The sequence below is a fragment of the Rhincodon typus genome, chromosome 40 (assembly GCF_021869965.1).
Source record: "Rhincodon typus isolate 14 chromosome 40, sRhiTyp1.1, whole genome shotgun sequence".
NCBI lineage: Eukaryota > Metazoa > Chordata > Chondrichthyes > Orectolobiformes > Rhincodontidae > Rhincodon > Rhincodon typus.
The window spans coordinates 16,893,262-16,907,551 of NC_063371.1; the positions used below are offsets into that span (position 1 = coordinate 16,893,262).

Here is a 14,290-nt window from a genome sequence, read left to right on the forward strand (position 1 = left end):
TTACTTCTCTCTCCCCCTCATGGGTTTCCTTTTTACCCTGTGATAAACTATCTTTGCTATATTCAATGAGATCTCCTTTCCCTTATCACCTGAGGATTTCTCTTTTGCTCAATTTCTATCCCTCACAGACTGAAAGTAATATTGGAAGCCAAACTTTGATTTATGACCAACTCATAATCATTGGCCATTTCTGCTGCTAACCTTGCAGTTTTAACCCTGCGCTCTTCCACGAGTACTCATTACTTCAGGAAGTGAATTATTGAACTTCCCCAAAGTAATCGTCTCAAGAGTGTCACATGTTTGATCTATTTTCAATGCCTGTTTAAGTTGACTTTCCTCACTAATCGCCAACCTCTGAAATTCAGTCTTGCTCTTTCTGCTTTTTTTCTCTCTCTTTCTGCTTTTCTTCTGTTAGGGCCTTCCTCTCCTTTTCTTTTTGGTCTACTAGGGCTGTTCTTTCCTTCTCTTTTGCATCTGCTTTTAATTTTAATTCAGGCTGTTTCATTTCCTTTTCATATTCAAGCTACTTCATTTCCAAATCTTCCCCTTTTCGCACAGAAAAAGGCAACCCCCAACTCCAGCTGGTTTGCCAATTCCAACAGTCTTGCCTTGCTCACTTTTTACAAAAACTCTCACAGTGACTTCTCCCACCCCCAGGAAACTCTTAGTGACTGAAAGAGCCAATACTACACAAGACATACTCTGCTTAAACCAGCCGAATTCAACAACCAAAATAAAAGACACTAACGCCTACCACTTGCTGCCTTCGAGTCCAACAATCCTAAACCCATCCTGGAATTAGAGATTTACATCCCGACAAGAGTCCCCAGTTTGTTATGGACTAGATCAGACCTCCTCAAGATATTTTAAGGGGGTAACCTAGACCCTAACATTTTCTTATTTTAAAGGCAGACATGATGCGCTGTGTTCCAAATGCAATTCAATTGGTCAAACTACTCAATGTTATGCAAAACACAATTTATTTAAACACTATAGTCAAAATATGACCAAGGAAAGACAAATTTAGAATAACTTAACACGACTGGAAAACTTAACAGAATAATAGATACAGTAACTATGACTAATTAACTGTTCCAATACAGTAATATTCCATAAATATACCCTTTGGAAAAAAGAAAAATTCAGAAAAACAGATTTTTCTCACAGGTAACCCAACAGCAGAGAGAAATCCAACCTTCTAGCTGTAATGGTGGCTCAGTGGTTAGCACTGCTGCCTCACAGCACCAGGGACCCGGGTTCCATTCCAGCCTCGAGCGACTGTCTGTGTGGAGTTTGCACATTCTCCCTGTTTCTGCGTGGGTTTCCTCTAGGTGCTCCGGTTTCCTCGCACAGTCCAAAGATGTGCAGGGTAGGTGGATTGGCCATGTTAAATTGCCCATAGTGCCCCAGGATGTTTCGGCTGTGTGGGTTAGACATGGGAAATCAGGGGTAGGATAATGGGTCTGGGTGGGATGCTCTTCAGAGGGGCGTGTGGACTTGTTGGGCTGAATGGCCTGTTTCCACACTGTAGGGATTCTATGATTCTGTGTAACCGAGAGAGGGAAAAGACAACTTCCACCTCTTCAAGCCCACAACAGCAACTGCTTAAAAACTAAGAAAAAAAAATCCTTTCCGAGAGCTGGCCAGACCCATCCAGGCTGCCTCCATTGTACCAACTTTTAAAAAAAGCCTGAAGCCTCACAAGCTGTTTACTCTAGTGATTTTGGTAGACCGCTTGGCATCTCTGCCTTACAACCTCTCTTAAAAAAAACAAAATAACTTCTTAAAGCCACAGCTTGTCATGTGTGGCAGTGAAGGAATTGTGATACATTTCCAAGTCAGGATGGTGGGTGGCTTGGAGGGGAATCTGCAGGTGATGATGTTCCCACGTATGTGCTGCCCTTGTCCTTCTTGATGGAATTGATCATGGATTTGGAAGGTGCTGTCTCAGGACCTTTGATGAATTTCTGCAGAGCATCTTGTAGATAGTACACACCACTGCTACTGAGCATCAGTGATGGAGGGAGTGGAAGCTTGTGGATGTGGTGCCAATCAAGTGGGCTGTTTTGTCCTGGATGGAGTTGAACGTCTTGAGTATTGTTGGAGTTGCACCCATCCAGGCAAATGAGGAGTATTCCATCACACTCCTGGCTTGTGCACTGTAGACAACGGACAGGCTTTGGGGGAGTCAGGAGGTGAGTCACTTGCCACAGTATTCCCGGCCTCTGACCTGCTGTTGCAGTCACTGTGTTTATGTTGCAAGGCCAGTTAAAGGTCTGGTCAACGGTAACACCCAGGATGATAGTGGAAAATTCAGTGATGGTAACACCATTGAATGTCAAAGGGCGGCAGTTAATTGTTTCTTATTAGAGATGGTCATTGCCTGGCATTTGTGTGACACAAATTTTACTTGCTACTTGGCAGCCTGGATATTGTCCGGATCTTGTGGCATTTCAGCTTCAGTTTCTCAGGAGTTGCCAGTGGTACTGAACATTGTGCAATTATTGGCAAACTTCCCCACTTCAGACCTTATGATGGAGGGAAGGTCATTGATGAAGCAGCTGAAAATAATTGGACCTAATACACTGCCCTGAGGAACTCCTGCAGAGATGTCCTGGTGACTGACCTCTAAGAACCACAACCACCTTCCTATGTGCCAGGTATAACTCCAATCACCAGACAGTATACCCCTGATTATCCATTGATTCCAGTTTTGCTTGTGCCCCTTGATGCCATACTCAGTCGAATGTCAAGGGTTGTCGCTCTCACCTCATCTCTGGAATTCAACTTTTTTGCTTACGTTGAACCAAGGCTGTAATGAGGTCAGGAGCTGAGTGGTCCTGGCGGAATTCAAACCGGGTGTCACTGAGTAGGTTATTGTTGAGTAGGTGCTGCTTGAAAGCACTGTTCATGACACTTTCCATTATTTACTGCTGATTGAAAGTAGACTGATGTGGTGGTAATTGGCCGCGTTGGATTTGTCCAGTATTTTGTGTACAGGACATAATTGGGCAATTTTCTACATTGTCAGGGAAATGCCAGAGATATAACTGTTCTGGAAAATATTGGCTAGGGGAACAGCAAGTTCTGGAAGTCTTTGACTTGATTTGATTTGATTTATTTATTGTCACATGTGCCTAAATACAGTGAAAAGTTTTGTTTACAAGCAGTACAGGGAGATCATAGTTAGCACGAACATACAAATCATAGGGTGGAACAAAACTTAGACAGTGGCATACAGATTACATCGCACAGGACATGCGCTAGGCAAGATCAACATGAGCAAGATCAGCATTATTTGAAGTTACAGAGTCCATTTATCAGTCTAATAAAGAAGCTGTTACTGAACCTGTTGGTGTGTGTGTGTGTGTGTTCAAGCTTCTGTGTCTTCTGTCTGACGGTAGAGGTTGTAGGAGAGGATTACAGGGGTGCAAAGGGTGTTTTGGGTTGGCAGCCTTTCTGCGGCAACAAGCCGTGTAAATGGAATCCACGAATGCAAAGCTGGCTTCCGTGATCGTCTGGGCTGTGCATACAACCTTCTATAGTTTCTTACAGTCTTGGGCAGAGCTGTTGCCATAGCAGGACATTATGCACCCAGACAAAATGCAGTCTTCAGTACAATTTCTGGAATGTTGTCAGGGCCCATAGCCTTTGTAGTATCTAGTGCCTCCAACCGTTTCTTTATATCACATGGACTGAATCAAATTGGCTGAAGTCTGGTATCTGTAAAGCTGGGGACCACTGGAGGAGGCCGATATGGATGATCCACTTGGCAATTCTGCTTGAAGATTGCTGTGAATGCTTCAGCCTTATCTTTTGCACAGTTGTGTTGGGCTTTTCCATTATTGGGGACAGGGATATTTGTGAAGCCTCCTCCTCCAGGGGGTTGTTTGATTGTCCATCACCATTCATAAGTGGACGTAACAGTATTGTAGAGCTTAGATCTGATCCATTGGTTGTGAGCTCACTTCGCTCTGTATATCACTTGCTGCTTATACTGTTTGTCATACAACCAGTCCTGTTTGGTAGCTTCACCAAGTTGACACCTCATTTTTAGGAATGCCTGGTTCTGCTTCAGTCACGCCCTCCTGCACTCTCCATTGAACCAAGGTTAATCCTCTGGCTTGATGGTAAAGATTGAATGGGGGATATGCCTGTCATGAGGTAGCAGATTGTGCTGGAATACAATTCTGCTGCTTTTGATGGCCCACAGCACCTTATGGATGCCTAGTCTTCAGCTGCCAGATCTGTTCAAAGACTGCCCCATTTAGCATGATGATAGTAACACACAACATAATGGAAGGATTCTCAATGTAAATGCAGGATTTTGTTTGCATAACGACTGTGCAATGGTCACTCTTACCAATACAGTTATGGACACATGCATTTGTAGCTGGCAGATTGATAAGGACTAGGTCAAGTGTGTTTTTCTTTCATGTTGGTTCCCTCACCACCTGCCGCAGATCAATCTAGCAGCTATGTCCTTTAAATTTTGTTTTCATTCATTCACGGGACGAGGGTGTCACTGGCCAGGCAGCATTTATTGCCTATCCCTAATTGCCAAGAGGGCAGTTCAGAGTCAACCACATCGCTGTGGGTCTGGAGTCACATGTAGGCCAGACCAGGTAAGGATGGCAGTTTCCTTCCCTAAAGGACATTAGTGAACCAGATGGGTTTTTTCCGACAATCGACAATGGATTCACGTCATCATTAGATTCTTAATTCCAGATATTTATTGAATTCAAATTCCACCGTTTGCTTCGGCAGGCTTCGAACCAGGTTCCCAGTATGCTGTCCGGTCTCTGGATTAACAGTCCAGCGGTAATACCACTTGGCCATCGCCTCCCCTAAATACAGAGGTAGATAGATTCTTGATTACCAAAGGGATGAAAGATTATCAGGAGTTATACAGGAATGTAGAGTTGAGGTTAAAATCAGATCAGCCATGATCTTAATGAATGCACAGCACTCTGACCAGGACTGTAAGAAACTACAAGGAGTTGTGAACAAAGCCCAATCCATCACACTAACCAGCCTTCCATCCATTGACTCCACCTATGCTTCTTGCTGCCTCAGGAAGGCAGCCAACTATTCAAAGATCCCTCCAACCCTAGTTATAATCTCTTCCAAGCTCTTTTGTCAGGTGGAAGATACAAAAGCTTATCCACACATACCAACAGATTTAAGAACAGCTTCTGCCCCACAGTTATTAGACTTCTGAATGGACCTCTCAAATTTTAAATTTAACATTGATCCTGCTCTTTATGCATCTTGTCGGCAGCTGTAACATTGAATTCTTCACTCTGTTCTGTTACCATAATGGACTTTGTATGGTATGATCTGCCTGAGCTGCATGCAGAACAGAAATTTTCACTGTACCTAGGTACATGTGACGATAATAAATCAAATCAAAATCAAAGGATGGAGTGACCTCCCCTTTTTCCTTGTTTATATATTCATATGAACTATAATGTTTCCATAGCACTATTTCATATAGGAAGAGTAGAGTTATATATGGCACCTTGTCTACTATTTATCTCTCAATCAATGTCACATTAGCCAATAATGTGGGCGTCATGACCTTTTTCTCATATGGGTGTTTGCTGTGCAGAATTTGGCACATTTTACTTTGAATAAGTGCTTAATTGGTTGTGAAGTGTTTTATGATACACAGCGACTGTAAAGAGCGCTAGATAAATGTAAATGCTTCTTTCTTTTTTCTTTAGTTGGAATTGCTCTGATTAAACCATAACTGAGCAATTTTCTAGTCACAGCCACGTTCTGTCCCTATGGACCTGCTTGAATATTGGATCTGGCTGGAATAATCTGATGAAAATGCTTTTTATAATTTTAACTAACTGTGGTCCCACATTCCCCTTCAGTAAAACAAGTCTGTTTCAATACAAGTTGTGAATGTACCTGTGCCATTCCCATTCTAATTGAAGGTTCTGAATCTCCCTTGTCTGGACTTTCAGCCATGGTGATGATCAAGGTTTTCATGTTCTATATCCTAGTACAAAATAGAATGTTTGTAGGTGCCTACAACAAATGATCACAATGAGGGTGAGAGGGTTGCCTTCTTAATTGTGATATTAACCCTCTCTATTACCAAGGAAATCATAAATGTTAGACAAACACTTGACATCAAGTATCACACAGACAGCTGCCCAATGAAACCCACCAAGTCCAATAAATCTTTGGACATCTCTTCCTCAACGCAATGGAAGCAAACTTTTTTTTAAGGCAGGAGTGGATAGATCTTTGATAGACAAGAGGATGAATGATTATTGGAGGTAGGGAAGAATGTGGCATGATCAACCACTATCATATTGAATAGTAGATCATGCTTGAAGGCTCTGAATTTCCTCATGTCCCTAATTTGTATGATTCTTCTTCATATTCCCTCAATAGAAGCATTCATTCACATGACTTACTTTCACTTTTTTGTCTTAAGGATCACTGGACCCCAAATGTTGACTCTGCTTTCTCTGCACAGATGCTACCACACCTGCTACATTTCTCCTGCAACTTCTGTTTTTGTTACTTGCACAATATTGGTCAAAACTAAATAGTGAATATTCCTATCCAGAAACACGGAACTGGTGCATGCTGGTGAAATTGGTTTAACACAGCCTGATGATACTAATGTACTATTAAAGATATGTATTTATTATTTGAATTGTTGAGTTTTGATGTGTGTCTAATATGAATATGTAACATGTAAAACATATAAGAGACAACAAGGTGCAGGGCTGGATGAACACAGCAGGCCAAGCAGCATCATAAGTTTCGGGCCTAGAAGGGTCTAGGCCCGAAACGTCAGCCTCTCTGCTCCTATGATGCTGCTTGGCCTGCTGTGTTCATCCAGCCCTGCACCTTGATGTCTCGGATTCTCCAGCATCTGCGGTTCCTACTATCTCTCATGTAAAACATATGGTTGGGCGTGATTTCTCTGGTGCCTTTTATCCTACACGTTTGCCAAGGTGAGAGTTGGTTGGTTTTTTTTTTAATATATTAATCCCATTCTTAATTTTGTCAGCAGCTGACTGAGGGACACTGCAGAATTATAAACATTTTGTACTGTCACTCTAATTGTCATTAATAATAATGCAACTTCCCAAAAGCACATTGTTTGTTGTTTTGCAATATATATAGAATCTCAAAAACTACCATGAGTATAATTTTCAGGTGCAACAGATTTTTGCATGTTAATTTTCAACTTGCATTCATCTGACCTCAATTAGATCTGTGCAAGGTCAAAGTTGGTGTGAAGATCAGGGTAGAACAATGAGGATGGGGCAATCCCATGGCATCTGTTCCCTGAAGAAAAATTTGCAAAAAGGGAAACTGGAACTAATCCAGCCGACATGCTCATGGGCAACGTCAACTAAGGATTGGCAATAAATGTTAGCACAACAGTGACACCTTCATCATGTGAGTGACTAAAGTCAAAACACAGGAAGGAACAAGGAGGAAGTTATACTAAGCAAATGTTAGGAATTATTAGCTGAATCAAAAGGGCAGGTTATTGAAGTTGATGATCTCAATACTTTTGCTTCAGCCTCATGTAAATTTGGTTTGGGAAGAACCACAGCATGAGCATTAATGCTTGGCTAAAGAGCGTGTTACAAAAACGTGCACTTTTCATGTGACTCTGGCACTGATGCTGAAACAGGAAGAAGCTGTTAGGAGACGATTGACTTTTTCAGCATTGAGCTAGGTAACTTTGGCAGTGTAAAGCTTCAAACTATTGAGAAGTTAGAAACTAGAGGAGTGGCTTGGAGGGATGCAAAACAAATGAAAGCAAATTAAAACAAAAATAGGAATGATGAGACTATGAATGAGAGTGTTTAGTGGGCAATGTAATAAAATAATGGAGCAATCTATTTATAGAAAATAAATTCACAGCAACAAATCTTTAAAAACACATTTAAAATTAACGAACAAAGTTTGTTCTACATCGGTCAAAAACATGGAAACTGGTTTTAGGACTACGGTAAAGCGACCCAGAGACTGACACAATTATTGAGCCGTAACTATAGAAAACCAGAGACTGAAGATTATAGATTTCAGAATTGAACATAGTTCAGATCATAAAGTCATAGAGTAATACAGCCTGGAAACAGGCCCTTCAGCCCTAACTAATCCATGCTGACTATGGTGCCCACTCAGCCAGTTCCGATTGCCTACATTTGGTCCATAACCCTCTAAACCTTCCCATTCACGTACCTATCCAAACATTTTTTAAATGTTGCTATTGTACCTGCCTCAACCACTTTCTATGGCAGCCCATTCTATTTACACACCATGTTTGCAGTCTGAATGAAACTAGTGATCCAAATCCCAGTTCTAAAGAAGAGTTGCTGGCCATGTAACATTAACTCTGATTTCTAATTTGTTTTTGTGTCACATAATAGTTTTGTTGGGAGGGGTGGCGGTGTGAAGGGAAGAGCGGGAAATGAGATGAACACAATCAAGAGCCTTTTTCAAATAATCCATCTTTGAGGGAAGACAAAAACAGAAATTACTGGAGAAACTCAGCAGATCTAGAGCATCTGTGGGGAGAGAAACAGAGTTTAAAGTTTCAGGTCCAGTTAACTCTGTTTCTCTCTCTATAGATGCTGTCAGACCTGCTGAGTTTTTCAGCAGTTTCTGTTTTTGTTTCAGTTTTCTGGCATCAGCAGTCGTTTATTTTTCTTTATTGGGAGAACACATATTTGAGAGGTCAGTATGCAAAGTTTAGTGCCATAAAATTTGGAGTTGAAATCATCGTAGGAGTAAGTTGTTTTTATGAACTATTCATTGATAGCCCATCCCCAGACACTGAAGCAGAAAATTCAAAGAGGCATATCAGAGATTTAACACATGAAATCAGAGAGAAGAGAAATTTTTCAGTTTGGGATGATTATGTGGCTACATAATCCATATAGAGGCACTTAGCAGGGTGCAAATTAAAATATTTGCAACTATGAAGGAAAAATTGAATATGATAGGTCACTTTCTCTTTAGGAGAGAAAGCTGATATGTAAACTCAATTTCATTTAGTATTATAAAGTTCCTTTTTTTTAAAAATGGAATGAATGGATAATCTTTCTTTTCCTGGAGAAGAACATTCTGACAGTCTAATATTAGAAGATAACCAGCAAAACCTCAAAATACTTAATTCAAAATAAATCGATAGATCCAAAGAAGCTTGGGTATTTTGTATTCAATACTATGAAGTGTTCATGAGACGACTAGTAGAAGTGCATTTTAAGAGGAGAAAAGGAAAAGGGAGAACAAAACATATTAATGGAGGTCAATAGGGTAAGTGATTTCATTGTTGTAGAAAAGCCAGCAGGGTTGGGCCAAATGGTCCATTTTTGCACTGTTTGCCTGTTGAAATCTCATGACCTTGTGTCTGTCAGATTGTTAGTCAACACGATTTTCTTTCCCCACTGTAGCAATCTAACTGTCACTCAGTACGAGAGAGAGAAATGGTTCACTCAAATTGTCCCCTCTTCAATTTTTCTGTCTCAATTGCTAGGCAAAGGCATCTTAACTAACATCTCTCTATAATAAGCTTATTCTCAGCGGAAATTTTGGTTCTCAATTTGAGGCTCTGGAAAATGCAGAATTTTGTCATTTCTGACACAGTTACAGGAAATGTAGGATAGCAGCAACAGCGCAGAACAATTTAAAAGTCATAGAGTTAAACAGACATACAGCATGGAAACAGACCCTTCGGTCCAACTCATATATAGAGCAGATATCCTAAATTAATCTAGTTCCATTTGCCAAATCTTGGCCGATATCCCTATAAACCCTTCCTATTCACGTACCCATCCAGATGCTTTTTAAATATTGTAATTGTACCAAACACCACTTCCTCTGGCAGCTCATTCCAAACACGCACCACCTTCTGCTTGAGAGAGTTGCCCCTTAGGTCCCTTTTAAATCTTTTTCCTCTCATCTTAAACCTATGTCTTCTAGTTTTGGACTCCCCTACCCTAGGAAAATGACGTTCACTATTCTACCTATCTATACCCCTCATGATTTTGTGAGCTTCTAGAAGGTCACCACTCAGCCTCCGATACTCCAGGGAAAATAGCCCCAGTCTATTCAGCATCTCCCTAAAGCTCAAATTCTCCAACCCTAGCAACATCCTTGTAAATCTTTTCTGAACCCTTTCAAGTTTTACAACCTCCTTCCTATAGCAGGAGACCAGAACTGAATGCAGTATTCAAAAGTAGCCTCACCAATGTTCTGTCCAGCCGCAACATGACCTCCCACCTCCTACATGCAACACACAGACCAAAAAGGCAAGCATACCAAATGCCGCCTTCACTATCCCATCTACCTGCAACTCCACTTTGAAGGAATTGTAAACCAAGTCAGACCACATGTATAAACATAGTGCATAGAACATAATAAAACAAGGGAATAAGTGGGGCAAAGAGAATGTATAAGTGATTAACAGTGACAAAATAGGGAATACTAAAGTAATGTATAATTATTTAAAGAAACAGTTGAAAAATTCAGAAGGAAGGGGAGGCAGATAGGCTTCTAAAATAGCTATCCTCCTGATGGAACAGAGGATAAAGCTGAGGCCCTTGAGGGGCATCTGTATCTTTCTTCACTGAAGAAAGTAACATTGCCAATGCCAAGGTAAAGGAGGATGGAGTGGAGAAATCAGAGCATGAAAATTGGCAAACAAGTCACACCTCAATGATGGCTGGCATTCAAATTAAAAAGGCAATTTTCAAATCCTTATCAAATGTTGGCTGTTGAGCAAGGTGAGACAGTAACTTTGCACACATGTAATAAAGGAGCAGGCTTCAATACTGCTTTCCAGAGTAAGTTTTATGCATTCAGATCATATTTGGAAAGTTTACTCAGTTGAATTGCACTACACCAACTAGTCAATTTCTTTACAAAAAAAGTTGTTAGCCATTATTGATCATACAATCTTCTAGTATAATTAAAATGTGATTGGTCAGCTCTGCAACTCTAAAACTCCTAATAATAATGCAAAATCATGTTTAGTCTGTTCTGGATTCTTACTATGTTTCCTGATTTTCGTTCTAGAGGGTCGTGGTAACTTAGGACTGTGTCTCCAGGTTCCTAAACACACCTTGGGTTAAAAAAAAAGTTACAAATCATTGAACTGAGGACGACCTTGAGCTTCCAGAGCATTGTCTCTCCCCACCCTGTTTCCCAGTACAGTTAGATCAGATTCTGGTTAACTTCAGTTCGAATTGTTTTAATAATTTACTAGTCTATAAAGTCGGGCATCGAGTCTCTGAAAACAGTTTCCACAACTTGGAACGGTTTAAAGGGACTGCTGGGCTGGACGTTACAACAGAACCGGCCAAGATGTAAACGGGGACAGCAAACACCGAGGGCCTAATGTCAAAATGCCTCCGGGTGCATTTCAGTACTGACACTGGAAGATGTCTTCATTTAATGGCCCATAAATTGTTAAAAGTGATCCAAAGTTTAAGACCCACAACCTGTAACAAACTGGCATCCATCCCGAGAATAGGCACAAAAACAAAATTACTGGAAAAGCTCAGCACGTCTGGCAGCATCTATAAAGGAAAAAACGGAATTAACATTTCGGTTCTGACGACTCTCCCATCCGACAGAGAATCTGCAGGACAGCGCCCCTTCAAGGTCACGAGCGCAGAACCTCGGCTTTCTATTGGCTACACCCACCGGATTGGCAGATATCTGCACCAATAGTCGCTGCCGGGTGGGCGGTGATGCGGTCACTGAGCGCGTGCGCGTCACGGATCTCGTGCATGTTTATATTGCGCGTGCGCTAAACCGGGCACCGAGGAGAAACAACAGAAATGGAAAGTGTGATGTTGTGAATCGGAGACACAAGCAGACTTTGCTGGAGAAACTCACCAGGTCTGGCAGTGTCAGTGGAGCGAAAGCAGAGTTGATGTTTCGAGGCCAGTGACCCTTCTTCAGAACTGTTCTGCTCACATCGAAGTTTCTCCAAGTGCCGAGACCTGCCGTCAGTCAGTGGGAGATTCCGAGACAACAAGGTGCAGGGCTGGATGAACACAGCAGGCCAAGCAGTATCATAGGAGCAGAGAGGCTGACGTTTCCGGCCTAGACCCTTCCTCTGAGTCAGTGGGAGATTTCCCGGTTTGTGTTGCTGGTGAGAAATCCACTTAATGTATTTTGTCATCTACTTAATGTAGAATATTTACGGAGCTATTATAGTGACCGAATGTGTGCTCTCGTGTTGTTAACGCAGTGACAGGTCCGTGAGGTTAATCTGTACTTTTGCAGGAAAAGAGTGAATTTCCGCCTTAGTGCAAACGCGGAACTGAAAGGGAGTGAATGTGAAAGAGTAACAGGAGTGGACTATTCAGCCCCTCCGACCTATCCCGATCAACAGGATCATCGCTGATCGGCCCCAAGGGTCAACGTTTCTTTCATGCCAGCTCAGCACTGTCCTTGCCTTCCTGTTATTTCTAAAATCTACCCATCTCCTTTTCCAATACTGTGTGCTACTGCTTCTACAACTCTCTGTGGGTTAGAATATTACATCTATTCGCAATGCTCTGGGAGAAGAAATTCCTACGTATTGTATCAGTTTTAAATAAGAATCACTGCCCCACAGTCTATGTCTCCAAGTTTGTGATTCCTCCACAAATGGAAATACCTTCTCAACAGCCACCCTGGCAATCTGACTTGCAATCTTGTAGGTTTCAATAAGATCACCACTCATTTTATTTTAAACTCTAATAAATAAAGACCTAAACTGTTCAGCTGTTCCTGTAAGACCACAAGATACAGGAGCAGAAGGAGGCAATTCAGCCCATCAAGTTATCTCTGCCATTTAATTAAATCATGTCTGATCTGATAATCCTCAATTTGCCTTTCCTGCCTTTTCCCGTTGATTCCCTTGCTGGGGGTAGGGGGGTGGAATCCATCTCAATCTTGAATGTACTTGATGAGTCAGCTCCTTCAATCGAGAAATAAATGTACTAAACCATTTTTCAACTAACGTAATACTTCAGGTGCAGCCTCACCAACACCTTGTACTATTGTAACAAGACTTTTTTTTAAACTCCATCCATCTAGCGATTAAAGGCTAAAGTTCCATTTGCCTTCTTAATTATTTGCTCCACCCAAGTGCTAATGTTTTGTATTTTGTGCACAGGAACACCTAGAGTTCTTTTTGTGGCAAGTTTTTGTAGTCTATCTTCATTTAAATAATAGTCTGCCTTGTGATTCTTCCTACCAGAGCATGAGACCTCACAATTTATTACATTAAACTCCATCTGCTAAATTTTTGCCCATTAACTCCAAGTATCAAATCTACCCTTGCAGATTCCACATGCCCTCAACAGACATGCTTTTCCATTGTGGGAAATTTTGAACACATTGCCCCCTCTACAAATCATTATTAAGATAGTAAATATTTCAGAGCTGATCCTTTGAGCAATCCAGCAGTTTCTTCTTTCTAATCTGAAAAAGGCCCATTAATCCCAATACTTTGTCCTTTGTTTTAAAATGTTCTCAATCCATGCTATTATATTATCCCAGGTAGAGACAGGGGATAAACTGTGGAAAATAGAGCCAGTGAGATTAGACAGTTGTGGAATAATTTTAGAATGTACCTTTAAAAATATAAAGGTCAAAGTTTAAACTATGGAAAATGCTGTAAAAGCAATGTTAATACCATCCACAACCTCATCACCTCGGGTGACCTCCCACCCACGGCCTCCAACCTCATTGTTCCCCAGTCTCGCACTGCCCACTTCTATCTCCTTCCCAAAATCCACAAACCTGAATGCCCTGGTCGACCCATTGTCTCCGCCTGCTCCTGCCCCACCGAACTGATCTCCAACTATCTGGACTCCATTTTCTCCCCCTTGGTCCAGGAACTCCCTACCTATGTCCGTGACACCACCCACGCCCTCCTCCTCCTCCAGAACTTCCAATTCCCTGGTCCCCGACACCTCATCTTTACCATGGATGTCCAGTCCCTCTACACCTGCATTCCCCATGCAGATGGCCTTAAGGCCCTCCGCTTCTTCCTGTCCTGCAGGCCCGACCAGTCCCCCTCCACTGACGCCCTCATCCGCTTAGCCGAACTCGTCCTCGCCCTCAACAACTTCTCTTTCAATTCCTCCCACTTCCTACAGACAAAGGGGGTAGCCATGGGTACCCGCATGGGCCCAAGCTACGCCTGCCTCTTTGTAGGTTACGTGGAACAATCCCTCTTCCGTACCTACACCGGCCCTAAACCCCACCTCTTCCTCCGTTACATTGATGACTGTATCGG

General features: G+C 41.9%; 1 protein-coding gene across 6 annotated transcripts in view; it reads left to right on the forward strand.

Annotated features, from left to right (window-relative positions):
• The first annotated feature begins 11,811 nt into the window (after window positions 1-11,811).
• Window positions 11,812-14,290, forward strand: part of LOC109919868 (NACHT, LRR and PYD domains-containing protein 12-like) — a 79,436-nt gene continuing 76,957 nt past the window's right edge. For 3 of the 6 annotated variants that reach the window (XM_048618639.1, XM_048618641.1, XM_048618645.1), the window contains exon 1: window positions 11,812-12,151. The gene's annotated coding sequence lies outside the window, so the exon portion shown is untranslated. The remainder of the gene's footprint in view (window positions 12,152-14,290) is intronic. The other 3 variants (XM_048618643.1, XM_048618646.1, XM_048618647.1) reach the window with 1 other exon arrangement.